The 24,092-nt window shown below is 46.7% G+C and overlaps 1 long non-coding RNA gene across 1 annotated transcript; it reads right to left on the bottom strand.

Moving 5' to 3' along the window:
* Nucleotides 1–930: 930 nt before the first annotated feature.
* LOC122936039 lies at nucleotides 931–20,147 on the bottom strand. The gene is made up of 2 exons (XR_006388868.1): nucleotides 19,411–20,147; nucleotides 931–1,013 (listed from the first exon to the last, which is right to left on the bottom strand). It is a non-coding gene; the product is annotated as an uncharacterized LOC122936039 (long non-coding RNA).
* Between the last annotated feature and the right edge of the window lie 3,945 nt (nucleotides 20,148–24,092).

Genomic DNA, 24,092 nt, shown 5'->3' with positions numbered 1-24,092 from the left:
TCAATGTGGACAAATGTAAAGTTATGCATCTTGGTAGTAATAATCTCTGTGCTTCATATGTCCTAGGTGATGTAGCACTGGGAGAGTCACTAATAGAGAAGGATTTGGGTGTCCTTGTGGATAGTAGTTAAAATGACAGCATACAATGTCAATCAGCTACTTCTATGGCCACCAGGATACTGTCAGGCATTAAACGAGGCATGGTCTCACTGGGCAGGGATGTAATACTACCACTTTACAAAGCATTGGTGCGGCCTCATCTGGAATATGCAGTTTAGTTCTGGGCACCAGTACACAGAAAGGATGCACTACAGCTGGAAAAGTACAGAGGAAAGCGACTAAACTGATAAGGGGCATGGAGGGTCTTAGTTATGAAGAAAGATTAAAAGAATTGAATTTATTTAGTCTTGATAAGAGACGTCTAAGGGGAGGGGGGGCTATATGATTAACTTGTACAAGTATATAAATGGGCCATACAAAAAATACGACGAAAAGCTGTTCCATGTAAAATGTGCTCAAAAGACAAGGGGGCACTGCCTCCGACTGGAGAAGAAAAAGTTCAGTCTCCAGAAGCGTCAAAGCTTCTTTACTGTAAGAACTGTGAAGCTGTGGAATTGACTTCCTCAGGACGTGGTCACAGCAGGAACAGTGGATAGTTTCAAAAAGGGTTTAGACGAATTCTTAAAAGTAAAAAAACAAATGCTTATAAAAACGTGTAGAAATCTGAGTCTCACTTCCTTCTGGGATTCACGTCCCCACCTATCCCTTGGTTGAACTTGATGGACGTATGTCTTTTTTTAACTGTATCAACTAAGTAACTATATAATCAGACCCAGCAAAGCTTGCACGGCTCCATGCTAAGCAGAGGCAGACAGAGGTAGCTGTGCTGGTGTGAACAGAGTTCTACAAGAGTATTTAACCATTCACATACCTGCATAAATTAATTTTTGTCCAGCAACTGGAAAAGCATCCTTCCCCTTCTCTTGTTCAATTTTCTCTTTTAAAGCTTTGACCTGTGAAGGGAGGAGATTAGGTTAGAACATATCACAACAGCGTTACATTCACCAGTACAACAGCATGGTACAATACAGTCGTCCTATCCCTCACAGAATGCAGCAGGGACATACAGAGTAAGAATATGCATTTTTTTTTTCCTTATAGTCCATGCTTTGTGTCAGTTAGTCCTTAAAGGGTTTCTGTCACCAGAATTAACCCTATTAAACTGCCTGACATTAGCGATGTGCTAATGTCAGCAGACCCTAACTATACTATTTTTATGCTTATGGATGCGCCCCTTACTGCAATTTATGCGAATTAGGGTACTTTCACACTGGCGTCAGAACGGATCCGACAGGCTGTTCACCCTGTCGGATCCGCCCTGACGCTATTTCGCCATGCCGCCACGCTAAAAGTGCTGCATGTCCGACTTTTTATTCCGGCGGCCTCTCACAGCGAACTGCGCCGGAGCTCCGCCCCCCGTCCCCATTATAGTCAGAGGGGACGGAGCGGCAGTCCGGATCCGACAGGGTGAACAGCCTGTCGGATCAGTCCTGCTGCTAGTGTATAAGTACCCTTAGCCTCTAGGACCGGAGGGGGGGGGTTGTTTGCACCTGCTCCTAGAGGCTCCGTTCGCCCACCTCTTCCAACTCCCATGTAAACTTGATTGACAGGGCCAGGCTAGAGTTGGTCTCCTCTTGACGGCAAAATCTGGCGCCTGCACCATCCCGTTTAGTATTCGGCGCAGGCAGTGAATGATGCTCGGCATCGCAGAGAAGAGGGAGGAGAGAGCTGTGACGTCGCTGGATCCTCCTATGCGGTAATTATTTGCCTGATTGGGCAGCGCTTTAATCCCACTGATACCACCAAAGATCAAGGGGGCATTAGAGGAATAAATATTTTGTAAAAAAAAAAACGTTCTGCCAATAATTATATTTTTAACCACTATATCACACCAACTAATCAAATCAATTTGGCCACCAGATAATATATACATCTATATACAGTCCTGATCAAAAGTTTAAGACCACTTGAAAAATGGCAAAAAAATCATATTTAGCATGGCTGGATATTAACAAGGTTCCAAGTAGAACTTCAACATGCAACAAGAAGAAATGGGAGTGAGAAATTTTTTTTGGGGAGCATTCAATTTAATGAAAACAAATAAACTGAAACAGGCTGTTTTTCAGCTGATCAAATGTTTAGGACCATACCTCCCAAAAAAAAACCACTAACCCCCCCCCAAAAAAAAATCCAACCTCCAAACAGGAACTCAGTAATGAGTAGCTCCGCCGTTATTGTTCATCACTTCCAAAATTTGTTTCGGCATGCTTGATGCAAGCATTTCCATGAGGTGAGTGGGAACATTTCTCCAAGTGGCGAAGACGGCCGCATGAAGACCATCTACTGTCTAGAACTGTTGTCCATTTTTGTAAACTTCCCTTGCTATCCATCCCCAGAGGTTCGCAATTGGATTTAGATCAGGGGAACACGCAGGATGGGCCAAAAGAGTGATGTTGTTCTCCTGGAAGAAGTCCCTTGTCCTGCGGGCATTGTGTACTGTAGCGTTGTCCTGTTGAAAAACTCAGTCGTTACCACACAGACGAGGGCCCTCAGTCATGGGGAATGCTCTCTGCAACATCTGGACATAGCCAGCTGCCATTTGACCTCCCTGCATTTCCTGAAGCTCCATTGTTCCACTGAAGGAAAAAGCACCAAAGACCATTATGGCGCACCCTCCACAGTGGCGCGTAGAAAAAAATCTCAGGTGGGATCTGCTTGTCATGCCAGTAACGTTGGAAACCATCAAAGGTTAAATTTTTTCTCATCAAAGAATAAAACTTTCTTCCACCTTTGAATGACCATGTTTGGTGCTCTCTTGCAAAGTCCAAACGAGCAGTTCTGTGGCGTTCAAGGAGACGAGGTGTTTGAAGCCCTCCAGTCTCAGATGCCGTCTGATGGTTATGGGGCTGCAGTCAGCACCAGTAAGGGCCTTAATTTGGGTCGAGGATCGTCCAGTGTCTTGACGGACAGCCAATTTGATCCTCCGGCTCAGTGCTGATAAAAAAAAAAAAAATTTGGGTCTTCCACTTGACTTTTTTCTTCCATAACCCTCAGGATCATTTAAGAAATTCCAAATGACTGTCTTACTGCGTCCCACCTCAGCAGCGATGGCGCGCTGTGAGAGACCCCGTTTATGCAGTTCAACATCCCGACTACGTTCAAAAAGGGAGAGTTTTTTTGCCTTTGCCATCACAACGTGGCTAGTATCAGTATCTTGTGGACCACAGATATAATAGGAGTAGGGCTGCAACGATTAATCGATGTAATCGATTATATTCGATAACTGGATTCGTTGTCGACGAATCCAGTTATCGAATAATCGCCGATTCGTTGCTATGCGGGCGGGCGGGCGGTCGCTGCATCTTTATTTTACCTTTTTACAATGACGCTCCTGTAACAGCCAGGCAGAGCGGACGGCGGCGTAACGTCACTCACTCACGTGACACGCCTGCTCCGCCTCCTTCATTCATGAGGTGGGCGGAGCAGGTGCGTCACGTGTGAGTGAGTGACGTTGCGCCGCCGTCCGCTCTGCCTGGCTGTTACAGGAGCGTCATTGTAAAAAGGTAAAATAAAGATGCAGTGATTAGTCCGACTTATAAGCATCGGGGCCGGGGCTGTTATGGGGAGGGGGGAGGATCTGTCTATGGCACTGCTATGGGGAGGGGGGTCTGTGTATAGCACTGCTATGGGGAGGGGGGAGGATCTGTCTATGGCACTGCTATGGGGAGGGGGATCTGTGCACTGTTATGAGGAGGGGGATCTGTGCACTGTTATGAGGAGGGGGATCTGTGCACTGTTATGAGGAGGGGGATCTGTGCACTGTTATGAGGAGGGGGATCTGTGCACTGTTATGAGGAAAGGGATCTGTGCACTGTTATGAGGAAAGGGATCTGTGCACTGTTATGAGGAAAGGGATCTGTGCACTGTTATGAGGAAAGGGATCTGTGCACTGTTATGAGGAAAGGGATCTGTGCACTGTTATGAGGAAAGGGATCTGTGCACTGTTATGAGGAAAGGGATCTGTGCACTGTTATGAGGAAAGGGATCTGTGCACTGTTATGAGGAAAGGGATCTGTGCACTGTTATGAGGAAAGGGATCTGTGCACTGTTATGAGGAAAGGGATCTGTGCACTGTTATGAGGAAAGGGATCTGTGCACTGTTATGCCCATAACAGTGCACATATCCCCCTCTCCATAACTGCGCCGTCCACAGATCCCCCATAATAGTGTCGCCCACAGATCCCCCATAATAGTGTCGCCCACAGATCCCCCATAATAGTGTCGCCCACAGATCCCCCATAATAGTGTCGCCCACAGATCCCCCATAATAGTGTCGCCCACAGATCCCCCATAATAGTGTCGCCCACAGATCCCCCATAATAGTGTCGCCCACAGATCCCCCATAATAGTGTCGCCCACAGATCCCCCATAATAGTGTCGCCCACAGATCCCCCATAATAGTGTCGCCCACAGATCCCCCATAATAGTGTCGCCCACAGATCCCCCATAATAGTGTCGCCCACAGATCCCCCATAATAGTGTCGCCCACAGATCCCCCATAATAGTGTCGCCCACAGATCCCCCATAATAGTGTCGCCCACAGATCCCCCATAATAGTGTCGCCCACAGATCCCCCATAATAGTGTCGCCCACAGATCCCCCATAATAGTGTCGCCCACAGATCCCCCATAATAGTGTCGCCCACAGATCCCCCATAATAGTGTCGCCCACAGATCCCCCATAATAGTGTCGCCCACAGATCCCCCATAATAGTGTCGCCCACAGATCCCCCATAATAGTGTCGCCCACAGATCCCCCATAATAGTGTCGCCCACAGATCCCCCATAATAGTGTCGCCCACAGATCCCCCATAATAGTGTCGCCCACAGATCCCCCCATAATAGTGTCGCCCACAGATCCCCCCATAATAGTGTCGTCCACAGATCCCCCATAATAGTGTCGTCCACAATTTGTTTTAATATGGCCTTTGAACATAATTTTTCAAGTAAGATCATATAAACCTCTGTTTTGTAATTTTGTCGTTTTTCCCGATTAATCGATTAATCGTAGAAATTAATCGGCAACTAATCGATTATTCAAATAATCGTTAGCTGCAGCCCTAAATAGGAGTTTACATGTCCGGGCTGCAGGTGGTTGTGAAGTGTGTCTCGTTGTTAATGGCCACGAGGTTTGGGTGAAACTGCAGTATTACAGGCAAAACGACGCGGCCAACTAACAAAAACCATGCCAACCACATAAGAGACAAACATGAGTTGTAGAGTGTATAGAGCAGAACGTGCACGTTCCACACATACAGCGATAAAAAGCCTGTTGGCATAAAACAACTCATTTATTAAGAGAGGCTGTGCGTCAAACTTACTCCAGATCTACTCCAGTTATAATTTACAGTGTGACCCCCGCCCCCTTATGCCATGTTCTACCCACTTTTAAAGGGGCTTTCCAGGACTTTAAAAGGTATTCTGTCACCAGATTTAACCCCATTAAGCTAGCTGACATCAGCAAGTTGTTCCTGCTCCTAGAGGCTCCGTTCTTGAACTTTTGTCGCCTCCCACCAAATCCTGATTGACAGGACCAGGCAGCGCTCGCATCTGTCTGCCTGCCGTGTGCTCTGGTGAAATCTCACGCCGTTCAGTATTCGGCACAGGCGCGGTGAAAAGGCTGGCAGCCTGCGAGCGTCTTTCCCTCACGGCGCCTGCGCCAAATGCTGAACGGTACGAGATTTAAGACTGATGACCTGTCCTCAGGATAGGTCATCAGTATCTGATCGGTAGAGGTCAGGCACCCGGGACCCCTGCCAATAAGCTGTTCGAGAAGACACCAGCACTTGCAGTAGCGCAGCGGCCTTCTCCGTGCTTACCAAGCACAGCATTCACTTCAATGGGGCTGAGCGCGATACCAAGTTCAGCCGCTATACAATGTACGGCGCGGTGCTTAGTAAGCACGGAGAAGGCTGCGATGCTCACAGGAGCACCGGTGCCTTCTCAAACTGTTGATTGGCGGGGGTCCCAGGTGTCAGCCCCCTACCGATCAGATACTGATGAGCTATCATGAGGAAGTCATCAGTATCAAAATCTTGGAAAACCCCTTTAAAGCAAGCAGTGAGTAAAACTCAAAATGTTGTAAACTTTTCTGGAAAATGCTGTGGCGACTTTTGTACATTTGGTAAGTAACCCCCAGTAGATTGTGGATGTCAGGGATCATGGATTCAGAGGGCGGGGGTTATTTACACAACCAAGCAGAAAGGATGCAGTTCATTCTAATCTCTACCTTCTAAACCAGTGACCCTGTATAGTCTGCAGCTTAAAGGGCATCAGTCAGCAGATTTCTACCTAGGACACTGTCTGACCGGTTACATGTGCACTTGGCAGCCGACGACATCTGTGTTGGTCCCATGTAGGGTTGCAGCTACCGATTGTTTTTGTAATCAAGTATTCTACTCCAATAAGAAAAAAGTAATAAGACTGTTTTCCTTTATAAAAAAAACTTATCAGCCCCCCCCCCCCCAATGCAATCATCAGACCCCCCTCCCACCAGTGCCATCAGGCTCTCCCCAGCTCCCAGTGCCACCATCTCCCTCTCCTAGACAAGTCCCCAGCACTAGTGAAATAAACTACTTCCATCTCCTGTAAGGGCTCTGCTCTCTCTGCAACTGCTAACCCTCTCCACTATGATTGAAATGGCCAGTGTGATAATGTTTTCATTGCCTGATCCTGTCAGAGTGTAGAGGGCACAGCAGTTGCAGAGGGTGTGTAGAGCAGGGGGGCACAAGCTTTTTTTGGTCTAGGGGCCACATTGTCACATCGCACTTCAAGGGACCGGAAAAATAGGTTAATCAGCGCTTGTTTGCATCAGCCTATTACACAGGCTAATGCAAAGTGACTGGGGAGGAATGATCGCTACCACAGTCATTCCTCCCTTACTCACTTCTCACAGTGTAATCAGGAATGTGCTACCGCGATAATCGATAGATGTGCTGACTATAATTGTACATCTTTCATCCTGATAAAATATGCAAATCAGCCGACAAACGAGCGATTACTTTATCGGCTGATCAGCGGCACGATTATACCGCCAGATATCAGGAATGAGCGTTCCTATGAACACTTGTTCCCAGTAATTGTCCTGAATATCGTGCCGTGTAATAGGGGCTTAGAGATTCCCTGTTCAAAAAATTTTTTTTACACGTTCCTGCAGCACGGGCCTGAAACAGAAGATTCATACTTTCCTGCTCCCCGCCACTCCCGCGGTCTCCATCTTCTGGTTCCAGCGCTGTTTACATTCGGCTGGCTATGGGCATAGTCACTTGTACCTCTCCAGCCAATGACTGGCTTCAGGGGTGATGTGGCCACAAGTAGCGTTTCACCGCTAAACCAGGGGGATGGAGACAGCGAGAGTAGCACGGAGCAGGAAAGTAGGAATCTTCTGCGTCAGGGGCTATGCTTCAGGAACTGGTTAGAAATCATTTTAACTAGGAAACCCCTTTACATGGCGATGTTTCCTTTCAGCCTCCTATTAATAAAATGAGCGCTTTACTTCACTGCAGAGGACGGCGCTCACTGGTTCTTACCGCCTCCTGCACCCCCAGATATACTGTAGGTGCCCTGCAATAACCAGTAAGCACTTTCCTTCACTGCAGAGGACGGCGCTCACTGGTTCTTACTGCCTCCTGCACCCCCAGATATACTGTAGGTGCCCTGCAATAACCAGTAAGCATTTTCCTTCACTACAGAGGACAGCGCTTACTGGTTCTTACCGCCTCCTGCACCCCCAGTGATACTGTAGGTGCCCTGCAATAACCCTTAAGCACTTTCCTTCACTGCAGAGGACGGCGCTCACTGGTTCTTACTGCCTCCTGCACCCCCAGATATACTGTAGGTGCCCTGCAATAACCAGTAAGCACTTTCCTTCACTGCAGAGGACGGCGCTCACTGGTTCTTACTGCCTCCTGCACCCCCAGATATACTGTAGGTGCCCTGCAATAACCAGTAAGCACTTTCCTTCACTGCAGAGGACGGCGCTCACTGGTTCTTACTGCCTCCTGCACCCCCAGATATACTGTAGGTGCCCTGCAATAACCAGTAAGCACTTTCCTTCACTGCAGAGGACGGCGCTCACTGGTTCTTACCGCCTCCTGCACCCCCAGATATACTGTAGGTGCCCTGCAATAACCAGTAAGCACTTTCCTTCACGGCAGAGGACGGCAGTCACTGGTTCTTACCGCCTCCTGCACCCCAGATATACTGTAGGTGCCCTGCAATAACCAGTAAGCACTTTCCTTCACTGCAGAGGACAGCGCTAACTGGTTCTTACTGCCTCCTGCACCCCCAGATATACTGTAGGTGTCCTGCAATAACCAGTAAGCACTTTCCTTCACTGCAGAGGACAGCAGTCACTGGTTCTTACCGCCTCCTGCACCCCCAGATATACTGTAGGTGTCCTGCAATAACCAGTAAGCACTTTCCCTGAAGGCTCACGCACACGGCCATGGTTTTAGTCCGTATCTGAGCTGCATTTTCTTTATGTGGCTCGGATGCAGACCCATTCACTTCAACGGGGCCGCAAAAGATGCAGACAGCACTCTGTGTGCTGTCCGCATCTGTTACTCCATTATGCAAAATGCAGAAAACACATGGCTGGTGTGCTGCGGACCAAAAGAAAAAAAAAAAAAAAAAAAAAAAAAGGGTACGGTCGTGTGTATGAGGCCTTACTAGCTGGGAAAGCACTTATTGGTTAACCCTTAAACCCCTGAAAAGGCCTTAATGACCAGTCACTTTTTTCTCACTTAGGGTACTTTCACACTTGCGGCAGAGGATTCCGGCAGGCAGTTCCGTCGCCGGAACTGCCTGCCGGATCCCGCAATCCGGGCGCAAACGGATGCATTTGTCAGACGGATCCGGATTAGTCTGACAAATGCACTGCAATGCCAGATCTGTCTTTCCGGTTGTTATCCGGAAAAACGGATACAGTATTTATCTTTTTCACATTTTTAAAAGATCTGCGCAAGCGCAGACTGCAAAAACGGATCCGCTTTTCCAGAACACTTGGGGCCATATCCGGCACTAATACACTTCAATGGAAATTAATGCCGGATCTGGCATTCCAGTAAGAGTTCAGGATTTTTGGCCAGAGAGAAAACTGCTGCGGTATTATCTCCGTCCAAAAGACTTAAGAGGGACTGAACTGATGCATCCTGAACAGATTGCTCTCCATTCAGAAGGCATTAGGATAAAACTGAAGCGTTTTTTTCCGGTATTGAGTTCCTAGGACGGAACTCAATACCGGAAAATAAAAACAGTAGTGTGAAAGTACCCTTAGCGCTCGTGGTTCAAACACCTGTAACTTTTTTTTTTTTGTGGACGACCAAAATAAATTTTGCAGCTTTTTTTTACATAACACAGGACTTAACATATATATTTTTTGTTTTATTAGGGGGAAACTAGTTTTTTTAAGTCATTTTTATTCAAACTACAGTTCATTATTTAAATATGCAAATTATTAGAATTAGTTCCTATATGTGTTGGATCGTATTATACAATATTTATAGTTTTACATGAAAGTGGCGATAATTGTAATGGTTTTGGTTCGTGTAGGCGTTTTTTTTCTTTTATGTATTTTACTATTTATTCTTTTTTTTTTTTCCGCTACAAAAAGACCTTTGGGGGACAGACTTTTTTGCACATTTTCCTTCATTTATTTTGTATTTTTATCATCACTATTTATTTTTAAGATATATTTTTGCCACATAATATGACAGCAAACAATTTTATTTTGCACTTTAGAGTTTTTTTACTTGTATTTTATTTATATCTTTTTGCTAAAATTTTCTTTTCTTAATATATTTTTGCAGCACTGTATGTCCCCCAAGAGGTCTTTAAAAGACCTGTGGGACACTGACTTGTTTTTATTTTTTCATTTTATTTGTATTTTTTTTATTTTTTATTGTTTTCAAATTATTACAAGAAAAAATAAAATAATAATTTCAAAAGTGATTTTTCCCCCCCAATACAAAAATGCAAGAAAAAAAATATATACATATGTGGTATCGCTGTAATCATACTGACCCAGAGAGTGAAGAGCACAAGTCAGTTTTACCGCATAGTGAACGCCGTAAAAACAAAACCCATAAAACTGTGACGTATGTGCGTTTTTCCCCCCATCCCATTTGGAATTTTTTTTCCAGCTTCCCTCTACACTTTATGCCATATTAAATGGTGGCATTACAAAGAACAACTTGTCCCCCAAAAAACGATCCCTCATATGGCTATGTGAATGGAAAAGCTATGGCTCCGGGAAGGCAGAGAGCGAAAAGCAAAAATGCAGAAACTGAAAAATCGCAGCATCAGGAAAGGGATAGATAGAGAGATTATATATATATATATATATATATATATATATATATATATATATATATATATATATATATATATATATATATATATATATATATATATATATATATATATATATATATATATATATATATATATATATATATATATATATATATATATATATAAAGAAACGGACAGCACTCCAAGTAAAAATCAGTGATCTTTTTATTCACCCATGTGGGAGCATTGACCTGGTCTCCAATCTGAGCTGCTGTTAACCTGCGATTTCTGAGGCTGGTGACTCGGATGAACTTATCCTCCGCAGCGCAGGAGGTAACTCTTTGTCTTCCTTTCCTGGGGCGGTCCGCATGTGAGCCAGTTTCTTTGTAGCGCTTGATGGTTTTTGTGACTGCACTTGGGGACACTTTCAAAGTTTTCCCAATTTTTCAGACTGACTGATCTTCGTTTCTTAAAGTAATGATGGCCACTCGTTTTTCTTTACTTAGAATTTGTATTATGGCAAGAAAAAAGCAGCTAACAGTCTATTCAGTAGGACTATCAGCTGTGTATCCACCTGACTTCTCCACAACGCAACTGATGGTCCCAAACCCATTTATAAGGCAAGAAATCCCACTTATTAAACCTGACAGGGCACACCTGTGAAGTGAAAACCATTTCAGGTGACTACCTCTTGAAGCTCATCAAGAGAATGCCAAGAGTGTGCAAAGCAGTAATCAAAGCAAAAGGTGGCTACTTTGAAGAACCTAGAATATGACATATTTTCAGTTGTTTCATACTTTTTTGTTATGCATATAATTCCACATGTGTTAATTCATAGTTTTGATGCCTTCAGTGTGAATCTACAATTTTCATAGTCATGAAAATAAAGAAAACTCTTTGAATGAGAAGGTGTGTCCAAACTTTTGGTGTATATATATATATATATATTAGGGGTGCACCGAAATGAAAATTCTGGTCCGAAACCGAAACCGAAAATTCAGGATACCCCTTGACCGAAACCGAAAATGGCTTTTTGCCCAAATACTTTTAAAAGACCCCCCACCCCATAACAGTGCCATCCACAGACCCCCCTACCTCATAACAGTGCCATCCACAGACCCCCACCCACCCCATAACAGTGCCATCCACAGACCCCCCCCCCACCTCATAACAGTGCCATCCACAGACCCCCCTACCTCATAACAGTGCCATCCACAGACCCCCACCCACCCCATAACAGTGCCATCCACAGACCCCCCCCCCACCTCATAACAGTGCCATCCACAGACCCCCCCCCCACCTCATAACAGTGCCATCCACAGACCCCCCCCACCTCATAACAGTGCCATCCACAGACCCCCCCCACCTCATAACAGTGCCATCCACAGACCCCCCCCCACCTCATAACAGTGCCATCCACAGACCCCCACCCACCCCATAACAGTGCCATCCACAGACCCCCACCCACCCCATAACAGTGCCATCCACAGACCCCCACCCCATAACAGTGCCATCCACGGCCCCCATTGTACAATTAATAGATTAATTGAAAATATTTAAAAATAGCGGGGAGGGACTGGGAGGAGGAGCTGGGGGCGGTGCGTTCACTGTGCTCCGGCCCCCAGCTCCAGTAGTTATAAAATGTTGTACAATTAATAAGCATTCTATTCATGAGGCCCCCTCTGCAGTATTACATTCAATACAGCCACATCATACTCACAGGGCTGTCATCTTAATGCTGGCCGGCCGGGCAGAGGAGCTGCAGCGTCACAACTGACGTCATGTGCCCGGCCTACTTTCTGAATGAAGGAGGCGGCGCAGGCATGTGACGTCAGTCGTGACGCTACCGCTCGTCTGCCCGGCCGGCCAGCACAGCCCTGTGAGTAGGATGTGGCTGTATTGAATGTAATACTGCAGAGGGGGGCCAAATGAATAGAATGCTTATTAATTGTACAACATTTTATAACTACTGGAGCTGGGGGCCGGAGCACAGTGAACGCACCGGCCCCCGGCTCCTCCTCCCAGTCCCTCCCCGCTATTTCCGGCCGATATGTAAAAATATCGGCAGAAACAGATTAGGTGCATTCTCGGCCGCCGAAATTTCGGTGCACCCCTAATTATATATATATATATATATATATATATATATATATATATATATATATATATATATATATATATATATATATATATATATACACACACACACACACAGTCCTGATCAAAAGTTTTGACAAAAAATCCTATTCAGCATGGCTGGATCTTAACAAGGTTCCAAGTAGAGCTTCAACATGCAACAAGAAGCAATGGTAGTGAGACAAAACATTTTTTGAGCCTTCAATTTAATGAAAACAACAAATAAACTTAAACCGGCTGTTTTTCAGCTGATCAAAAGTTTAGGACCATACCGCCAAAAAAAAACAGAAATCCAACTTCCAAAACATGAATTCAGTAATGAGTAGCTCCGCCTTTATTGTTTATCACTTCAAAAATTCAATTCGGCATGCTTGATGCAAGCGTTTCCATATAGTGAGTGGGAACATTTCTCCAAGTGGTGAAGACGGCCGCACGAAGGCCATCTACTGTCTAGAACTGTTGTCCATTTTTGTAAACTTCCCTTGCCATCCATCCCCAAAGGTTCTCAATTGGATTTAAATCAGGGGAACACGCAGGATGGGCCAAAAGAGTGATGTTATTCTCCTGGAAGAAGTGCCTTGTCCTGTGGGCATTGTGTACTGTAGCGTTGTCCTGTTGAAAAACCTAGTCGTTACCACACAGATGAGGGCCCTCAGTCATGGGGAATGCTCTCTGCAACATCTGGACATAGCCAGCGGCCGTTTGACGCCCCTGCACTTCCTGAAGCTCCATTGTTCCACTGAAGGAAAAAGTACCCCAGACCATTATGGCGCCCCCTCCACTGTGGCGTGTAGAAAACATCTCAGGTGGGATCTGCTTGTCATGCCAGTAACGTTGGAAATCATCAGGACCATCAAGGTTAAATTTTTTCTCAGAGAATAAAACTTTCTTCCACCTTTGAATGTCCCATGTTTGGTGCTCTCTTGCAAAGTCCAAACGAGCAGTTCTGTGGCGTTCAAGGAGACGAGGTCTTTGAAGACGTTTTTTGTTTTTTAAGCCCTTCAGTCTCAGAGGCCGTCTGATGGTTACGGGCTGCAGTCAGAACCAGTAAGGGCCTTAAAGGGGTTGTCCAGGTTCAGAGCTGAACCTGGACAGCCCCCCATTTTCACCCCGGCAGCCCCCCTGACATGAGCATCGGAGCAGTTCATGCTCCGATGCTCTCCTTTGCCCTGCGCTAAATTGCACAAGGCAAAGGCATTTTTCTGAGTTCCGGTGACGTACCAGGGCTCTCTATGGGGCTGACAGGAACCCCGGTGACGTCACCGGCACTGATGGGCGGGATTTGGCTCTGCCCTAGCCAGTAATACGGCTAGGGCAGAGCTAAAGCCCGCCCCTCAGAGCCGGTGACGTTACCGAACACACTGCTGGGCGGAAGTTACCGCCCGGCAGTGTGTTATTGAAAACACAAGAGCCCGTGCCCTGCGCGATCTAGCGCAGGGCACTGGAGCGCATCGGAGCATGAGATGCTCCGATGCTAGGCTCAGGGATGCTGCCGGGGTGAAAATAAGGGTATGTCCGGGTTCAGCTCTGAACCCGGACAACCCCTTTAATTTGGGTCGAGGATCGTCCAGTGTCTTGACGGACAGCCAATTGGATCCTCCGGCTCAGTGCTGACAAAAATAAAAAATTGGGTCTTCCACTTTACTTTTTTGTTCCATAACCCTCAGGATCATTTAAGAAATTCCAAATGTCTTACTGCGTCCCACCTCAGCAGCGATGGCGCGCTGTGAGAGACCCTGCTTATGCAGTTCAACCCGACCACGTTCAAAAAGGGAGAGTTTTTCTTGCCTTTGCCATCACAACGTGTGACTACCTGACAGAAAATGACAACGAATCCACATCTTTGCACAGATTTGGCCTTTTAAAGGCATGTGGTCCTAAAATTTGGATCAGCTGAAAAACAGCCTGTTTCAGTTTATTCGTTATTTTCAATTAATTGAATGCTCAAAAAATGTTTTGTCTCACTCTCATTTCTGCATGTTGAAGCTCTACTTGGAACCTTGTTAAGATCCAACTATGTAAAATAGGATTTTTTGCCATTTTTCTAATGGTCTTAAACTTTTGATCAGAACTGTATATTTACACTGGAGATTAAAAAATGACAATGAAAACTGTCAATCATGGGTTGAAAAACTCAAAATACATTCTCAAAACACCCCCTGCAACTACAAATGCTAAAAGTAAGTGACCACCCATGACTGGGCCCAGGCTGCACATAGGGGACCTTTGTCCACTGCTATAGGCCCCACATCATGTGACGAGCAGCGCTGTAGCAGCAAAGTACACGCAGGTCTGTTCAGTCCTGGATAAATGGTGCAGATGGCAAGGATTTAAAACGCCCGCATGTGCTGTATTGATATAGAGCTTCAGAATAAAAAATAATCAATAAAACAAATTTTTTTTGGGGTCGGGCACTAAAAGGGTAAATGAATCAAATTAATTACATTCCTTAACCAGTCCTAGGCCTAAGGCTAGTTTCACAAGTCCAGTGTGAATTCCGTCAGGCTGTTCTGGCAGAGTTGTCCAGACTAAAAACGCAGAGGTTTGTGTACTTAATGGGGCTGGTGGGCATTCCATCTGCAGCGCCGGATCTGTAGAATTCTGACGGGTTGTTTTCTGCTGGAACAGCCTGTGAAACTAGCCTGAGGCCTATTGCACACGAACGTGTGCTTCCTGTTGCCATATTGCGGATTCGCAATACACGGGTGCCATTCCGTGGCCATTCCGCATCACGGATGCGGACCCATTCACTTCAACGGGTCTGTAAATCCAGAATGGTGCGGAACGGAACCCTACGGAGTGCTTCCGTGGGGTTTCGTCCCGTACTCCCGTTCTGCAAAAAGATAGAACATGTCCTCTCTCTTTGCAGGACGGCCAGATCGCGGACCCATTAAAGTAAATGGGTCCGCGATCCGATGCGGCTGCCCCACGGACGGTGTTCGTGCATTGCGGCCCACAGAACGACCACAGGGCTCGCACGTTAATGTGCAGGAGGCCTTACAATGATACCAAATTTATGTAGTTTCACTTGCGTTTTAATACTGAAAAAAAGAAATTAAAACCTTTGCAAAAATCAAATCACCCTATTATAAACCCCATAACCTGTTTTTTATAGTTATGTCTATGGAGCTGTGTGAGGGGACGATGTGGAGTTTTTATTGATACCATTTTGGAGTGTGTGTGACTTATCAATTTTTTCTTACATTTTTTTTGGGGGGGGGGGGGGGGGTCAAGTGACAAAAAGAGTGAATCTGCGATTTTGATGTTTTTTCCCCCCATTACACCATTTGCCGTATGGGATAAATATTTTAGCATGTGCTAGGGCTGTGTCGCAGCGATCAATTATTTTAGTAGTCCGGTATTCTACCGATTAATCGAGTACTCTAATAAGAAAAAAAAAAAACGAAAATAATTATTTCCTTTATAAAAACTCAGCCTCCATGCCATCAACCACCAGTGCCATCAGCCCCCCCCCCCCCTCCTAGCCATCAGTCCCCTTTTCTGTAGGGGCACTGCCGACCCTCCACAGGTCTGCTTGCCTCTTCTTCACCCGCTGCACTGTCCTCCTGACATAGCACAGCGTCAGGTCATAGTGTGCGCTTACGTGCACTACATCCCGACAAAGTGTGTACGTCAGGATGGTGAAGCGCACGTAGTGGCCACGGAGCGGTGAGTAATAGCAAGCGTTTCACTCACGCTCAGTGGTCACATGGCACATACGAATAATCGATGCAAATTATTTCAGCCTTAGTACGGGAGTTTTCAGATGCGGCAATGCTGATGATGTTTCTGGTTAAAATTTTTATTTTGGGGAAAAGCGGTGATTTGAATTTTTATACTTTTTAATCGTTCTCCTAGGCCGTGTTCCTTTAAGGCAGGAGTAGGCAACCATCGACACTCCAGCTGTGGTGAAACTACAACTCCCAACGTGCATACCTGTTCTGCTGTTCTCAGAACTCCCACAGAAATGAATGGAGCATGCGCGAATTGAAGTTTCACAAGAGCTGGAGTGCCAAAGGTTGCTGAACCCTGTTATAAGGCCTCATGCACGCGGCCGTTAATCTCCTGTTCAGTGTACTGGGGACTGAATGCACTGGCAACATCTGTGCGGATTCCGCAGACGGATCCAGACCCATTCAACTATATTGGGTCCGTCTGCACCGCAAAAAAGTAGTGCGACTTTTTTGCGGTGCAGAGGCATGGACAGAAACCCCACGGAAGCACCTTCCAGACTGCAGACCTATTCAAGTGAATGAGTCCACATCCCTGATGCACACGGCCGATTCCCGCATATTGCGGACCCGCCGTTTGGGGGGGGGGGGGGGGGGGGTTTAAGAAATTGGATAACCCCCTTTAAATACTCGACTCCAGGGGTAAATGTCACAATGTGCACCAAAATTTTGACTCAAAGTAAGCTAGGCAAGTGTGGTAGTTACTGTACAGGCCATTGTTTATTAAAAGATGGACAACCCCTTTACAATAGGTCATCAATATCCAATGTATTGCATTTACCCTCCCGGCACCCTCGCCAATCAACTGTTCGAAGGGGTTATGGCCTCCATTGGTCGCATGGCCTTTCTGCAGCTCTGACCCACTAAATTAAACGGGACTAAGCCACAATGCCAAGCGCAACCACTATAAAAGGACGGCGGTGTGCTTGGTATACCGTGAAAAGGTTGCAGCAACCATCCTAGATCTGCAGCTGATTAGTGGAGGCACGAATATTCAGCCTTCCACTGATCGGACAGTGAGGATCAATATCCCATTGCCGGACAATGCCAGCTGTAGGGATGAGCCCTCTGGCGGCTCGGTCTGTCGCTCCTCTCTCTGCTCTCCTGAACGCTCATAAAACAGACATCCCTTTTCATTTATTCTATGTGGCTGTAATGATATCAGCGGAGAAGGGCCACAGAAAGAACCGTCAGTGTGCTTCTCTGATTTCACTCTGAACTGACTGAGCAGCCTGCAATGTATGAGAATACATGAAGGCTGCACAAGATCGTTAAAACAAAAAGTGCGCATAGCGTAAAAACTGGCTAACCCTAGGACTGCAGTCCTGGCTTAAAAAGGACCTTTCACACTCCTGACAGGCCCGCTTTAATATATTCATGTATTCCCTATGGTGCCAGAACACAGCGGCTGGGATCAGTTGAGTATGATTTCCAGTGCAGGGTCTGTAGAAAAAGTCCCCAGGGATAAAATAAATAAAATAAAAACTTTTAAAGAGGACCTGTCACCACTCCGGACATGCCTGTTTTAACACCTTCATGCATTCCCCCAAGTAATAATACATTTTGGCTATGTTGTGCCATTCCTTTAATATTTGCACTAGAAGTTATGAATGAATTGCTAGCAGTCTGCAGTAAGGGGACAGAGGGGAGGTCCTGCCGCGCTGACGGATCTGTAGAAAAGGTCCCCAGGGATGAAAGACCCCATTTAAAGAGGACCTGTCGCCACTCCTGACATGCCGCTTCATGCATTCCCCATGTAATAGCAATTCTGGAACATCTATTCTTATGTCTCTATGATGCGCCATTCCTTTATTATTTCTACTAGAAGTTATGAATGAATTGCTAGCAGTCTGCAGTAAGGGCACAGAGGGGAGGTAACCAGTTGGGGGGGGGGGGGGGGAGTGTACCTGCACAGTCTGAAAACGGCAGCACTGATTGGATAGCGTCAGACTGTGCAGCCCCCCCACTGATTGCAGTAAGGGTACAGAGGGGAGGTAATCAGTGGGGGGGAGGTAATCAGTGGGGGGGAGGGGGGGCTGCACAGTCTGACGCTATCCAATCAGTGCTGCCGTTTTCAGACTGTGCAGGTACACTCCCCCCCCCCCCAACTGGTTACCTCCCCTCTGTACCCTTACTGCAGACTGCTAGCACATCATTCATAACTTCTAGTAGGAATAATAAAGGAATGGTACAACATACAGACATAAGAATAGATGTTCCAGGATTGCTATTACATGGGGAATGCATGAAGCGGCATGTCAGGAGTGGCGACAGGTCCTCTTTAAATGGGGTCTTTCATCCCTGGGGACCTTTTCTACAGATCCGTTAGCGCGGCAGGACCTGCGATAGAAGCTGTACTAAACTGATGCCAGCCGCTGCGTCCTGGTACCGCAGGTCTTCAGTCACTCTACATCAACATCCGGTTTGATGCTGCAGCAGTGACGTATCACCCCTGTGTTGGGTCGAGGGGTGACACAGCATTGCTGCAGTCAGTCAACAAAACCAGGTGATGACGACCGCGGCGGTGCTAGGGAACAGCCAGATCTCTCTGCATTGCCACACAGCAGTTTGCTTTCAGGCCGGTCCTCCTCCATAGTTAATGTGGACACACGGCGACGTTTAAGCTGCTGGATCCCTCGTGCTAGTGTGAAAGGAGCCTAAGAGTCTTCTTATAGTTTTTTGACTAAAAAAAGTTGCATCACCCCTTTAAAGCACCCACTATCCACAATTAGCAAGAGGGAGCACCTCTAGTGCCTTGTGTATCAGAACAGGAACAGCTGCCATCTCCCTAGTGTACATTACTGCTACAGGAGGTCAAACCAGCAGTAATAGCCCTGCCACAAGAGGGCGCTGCCACTTCCTCCCGAAGAGGAACCTCATTCCCCACAGCCGTGCGCGCCACATCACCCATATATACTGCCCTGCAGACCACGTGGTCTCAGGCTCGTCCACGCCCCCTAGTCACATGCCCGCAAGCAAACAGGAGCCGAGAACGCGCAATAAGTTCCCAACCCCCCAACTATTAACCCTGTGTTTGCCACGGCACTGAAAATATCCCAAAACCTATTAGGCAGCCTGTTGGTACCGCGTATCGCGGCCTGTGCGGAGGGCGCCCTGTGCCGCAGCCTTACCGTCTCCTCGCTGCTGATCTCTATCTTGAAGGTTAGCTGCTGCAGCGTTTTCATAGTGATCTGCATGGCGGCTGCGCTGTGTGACCCTCCCGGTCCCGCTGTCTCCTGTAGGTTCCGGCCTGGTAGAGCTCTGCAGCCGCGAGGTGGCGTCTCCTGGAGGCTAGGCTTCCGATCTCGGTCTCCCCGCCTGTGTAGCAGCGAAGGCTGCTCCGTTACCGTATGATCCTAGTGTCGGGCGGCACGCAGATGCCCGGATAGGCGCTCCTCTAGATGACGGTTATTTCGCTGTCTCATCAGCACGGCCTGTCCGCCGCCATCATGACTCCGCTCACTGCCAGGCGCGAGGGCCGCACGACGCATGCGCACGCTTCGCATGGAGGCGGGGCCGAGTCCCTGGCGTAGGGGCGGAGTCTTTGGAGTGACGTGTCGGCCCGTGCTCTCCACACGGCGAAGCTTGTAGAATGTTCTGACTGGCTGTAGGGAGCGCCCTACCTCAGCCCTGCTCCTAGGGGAGGTTCACACGGGGCTTATGCAGAAAACTCTGTGAACCTACCCTCCCACGGTAAGTCATCAGCGTTTATAAGCCAAAATGCAGAAAAGGTACCAATCTTTCCATTAGGTTATGTTCACACAATGGATTTTGCTGAGGCAAAACCGTCTGAATGGCGAGGCCTCCCTATGCAGTCCTAGTGTATGGAGCTAAGCTTCGACTGGACACGCGCTGTGGCTTTTCCTGGGGTGTCCTTGGCTTTAAACTGCCAGCAATACAGCCTACCATTAAAAACAGTGGAAGGCTGTCAGAATTTGTTGTGGTGTCGGCGTTAAAGGGGTTGAACCCGGACATACCTCCATTTTTACCCAGGCACCCCCTCTGACATGAGCATCAGAGCAGTTCATGCTTGCTCCGATGCTCTCCTTTGCCCTGCGCTAAATCGCGCAGGGCAAAGGCATTTTCAGGAGTTCCGGTGACGAACCGGGCTCTCCATGGGGCTGCCAGGAATCCCGGTGATGTCACTGGCACTGATGGGTGGACTTTAGCGCTGCACTTGCCAGTAAGCACTATAAAGCCCGCCCATCAGAGCCGGTGACGTCACCGAACACACCGCGGGCCAGAAGCCTCCGCCCGGCAGTGTGATTGCAAACAAAAGAGCCCGTGCCCTTCGCGATCTAGCGCATCGGAGCATCTCAGGCTAACATCAGTGAGGCTGTCTGGGTGAAAATATGGGTATGTCCGGGTTCAGCTCTGTCACCAAAGTTGTAAAGGGGTTGTTCAATCTACTTTCTGAATGAACTCTTACACTTTTTCTCTGTAGGTCTCACTCCTGGTTTTGGCTTACAAATACTGATATACAGTATAAGGGCTCATGCACACAAGCCTATTTTTTTATTTATTTATTTTTTACGTGTCCGTTTCGCTTTTTTGCGGCCTGTATGCTGAACCATTGATTTCAACAGGGCCATAAAAAAACGGAAATTATTCCGTATGTCTGCAAGTCCGTTCCTATTCTTGTCCATTTTGCGGACAAGGACAGGCATTGTTACAATGGAAACGCACAAAAAAATGGATGTCGTCCAATGGCAGACTGCAAAATACATGCAGTTGTGTGTGTTAGCCCTAAGTCCCCTTTCACATGAGCGAGTATTCTGCGCTGCACTGAATCCGGACCCATTCATTTCTATGGGGCTGTGTACATGAGCAGTGATTTTCACACATCACTTGTGCGTTGCGTGAAAATCGCAGCATGCTCTATATTCTGCGTTTTTCACGTAACGCAGGCCCCATAGAAATAAAGGGGTCAGCGTGAAAATCGCATGTTCAAGCAGATGCGGTGCGATTTTAACGCATGGTCGCTAAGGAGACAAGGGTTGAGCGACCCTGGACCCCGTTTACTTTATTATTTTCCATTATAGCATGGTGAGCGTGATGACGTCAGCGAAGGTCCTTTTGCAGGTCCTTCAAGAAGAACAAGGAAGAGGATCCGGGCTGCGCGATCAAGTGGATGAGGTGAGTTTAGTTTTTATTATTTTTTAACCCTCAATTTACATTGGACTTTGCATTCTGTGTGAAGAAGTCCGGGTTCGGGTCTGGGTACCACATTCAGTTTTTTCTCACGCGTGTGCAAAACATATTGCACTCGCGCGGAAAAAAGTGAGCAACGGAACGCAATCACAGACAAAACTGACTGAAATTGCGTGCCTACTCGCGCGGGTTTCCCGCAATGCAAATGCGACGCATCCCACCCTCACCCGTGACACCTGTGTGAAAGAGGCCTAAGAGTGCATTCACACGACCATATCTGTTTTACGGTCCGCAAGTATGCAAAATATGGCTGAGCTCCATGTGCATCCCACGCTCTTCGCAGTCCCCATTGAAAAAATGCCTGTACTCATATGACACGTTCTATACTTTGCTGCTCAGCCACGTGGACAGCACACGGATGACTTCAGCATACTGTCTGCATTTGTTCCGGCTCCATAGAAATGAATAGTTCCACGTGCGATCCACAAAAGACGTGGACTGAAAATACGGCGATGTGAATGCCCCCTAATACTGAGCCTGTGACAGAAGGTGTCTCTCAGTACAGTGATGCCCCTCAGGCTCAGTGGTATTGTGCGGTATGTACGGTGACAGGGAAGGTTCCATGTACGCGACTGAAGCTCAGAGCAGGTCCTATTGTCCGTATTTTAGGATAAGACTAGCCCTTTTTGTTAAGGCTCATGCACACGACCGTATGTATTTTGTGGTCCGCAAAAAATATGGATGACGTCCGTATGCATTCCGTATTTTTCAAAACTGAAGAGCTGGCCCCTAATAATAGGACATGTTCATTTTTTTTTTTTTTTTTTTTTTTTTTTTTTTTTGGACCCATTGAAATGAATGGTTCCGCATACCATCCGCAAAAAAAAAATGGAACGGACACAGAAAGAAAACACGTTTGTGTGCACGCAACCTTATTTTGGGTCAGTGTCTAGTCCGCATTTTTTGCTGATCGCACACTCATCCATTCAATTGTTAGGAGTAGGCAACCCCTCACTTTCCATTCCTGTAGGGGGTCATCACTTCTTCCATGTCCTTTCCAGAGACAGGTCAGGAGAAGGTAGCAATAAAAACCAGTAAGATGGAACAACTTCACAGAAACCAGACCCCTATCATAAAGTGTGAAGATGTCATGTACCAGCATTTTACAGACCAGAACCATTAGGTTACTTTCACACTCACGTTTGGTGCGGATCCGTCATGTATCTGCATAGACGGATCCGTTCAGATAGTACAACCATCTGCATCCGTTCAGAATGGATCCGTTTGTATTATCTGTAACATAGCCAAGACGGATCCGTCTTCAACACCACTGAAAGTCAATGGAGAACGGATCCGTTTTCTATTGGGCCAGATTGTGTCAGAGAAACTGATCCGTCCCCATTGACTTACATTGTGTGCTAGGACGGATCCGTTTGGCTCAGTTTCGTCAGATGGACATTTAAAATGCTGCAAGCACAGTTTTGGTGTCCGGCTCCAGAGTGGAATGGAGGAAGAGCGGAGGCAAACTGATGTATTCTGAGCGGATCCTTATCCACTCAGAATGCATTAGGGCAAAACTGATCAGTTTTGGACCGTTTGTGAGAGCCCTGAACGGATCTCACAAATGGAAGCCAAAACGCCAGTGTGAAAGTAGCCTTAGAGGGGTCAGGAGAAGGCTAGTGTCCTTTCCACGAGGTCACACATGAAACCCCTATCTTGCAATATACATGGAAGAATTAAGTGGCCATATCCATATTTGAGCCTTCTGCTTCCTCCTGAGAACTCGGGCCATGGATATGATTCTTTTTCAAATCTGTTTATTGATTTTTAAACATATAAAGGAGAAGTTACAAACATGGAATACAAGACCACTCTTGGATAATGCCCGAAAGGTGTTACATTACGATGGATCAGATTCGTACAGGTATGTGAATCCAAGCCTGAAACAAAACAAGTCATATCGTAGGCGAAGCAACACACATAAGACAAATGGTATTAAAGGCCGCAGGTGTGTACTCCACCAGTGGTAGTACCGGTAAGGGAAATGAGGTCTTCAACTGGGAATCTATAGGAGTAGCAATTCTTACACTATAGATGTTTCGTAAAGCCTGCACTAAGAGGTGAGTGGTGTTTAGCATAATGTTGGATGCCTGTCTAGGTGGTGTATGCATTGCAGTAATAAAACTGGTGAACGAGTAACGTCAAGGGAATATATGGCAAAGGGGGATGGATGAGTAGAGGGACAGGGGAGGGAGAAGAGGGAGTAGATGAAACAGGATGTATATATGGTTTAAAAAAACCTGTGATCCAGTGAAAGTAAATTATATACTTAAGTACAGGAAGTGTGAGTCTGGTGAAATCGTTTGTCTGTGCAACCAATTTTAGTGCAAAAGCCTTAATATGAATATGAATATCAACTCAATGGAGGTGGTGAAGTGTAGAATGACACTTAGGTGTTCAGGGAATTCAAGGAGTTCATTTCCCTAAGCTGGTGAGGGGTAATGATATCTTTCCTAGTTGTCCATGGGAGCCATATTTTCATATATTTATGATGGGAGCGAAGTTCCCAATGGGATAGTTCCTCAAGTCTTGCGAGGGCTTCTACTTTGCCTCTCCATTGAGAGCTTGATGGTGGAACTGATGATTTCCATTTAGAGGCAAT

Source organism: Bufo gargarizans, chromosome 4 (genome assembly GCF_014858855.1).
Source record: "Bufo gargarizans isolate SCDJY-AF-19 chromosome 4, ASM1485885v1, whole genome shotgun sequence".
NCBI classification, from domain to species: Eukaryota; Metazoa; Chordata; class Amphibia; order Anura; family Bufonidae; genus Bufo; species Bufo gargarizans.
This window is presented reverse-complemented; position numbering and strand designations above follow the sequence as displayed.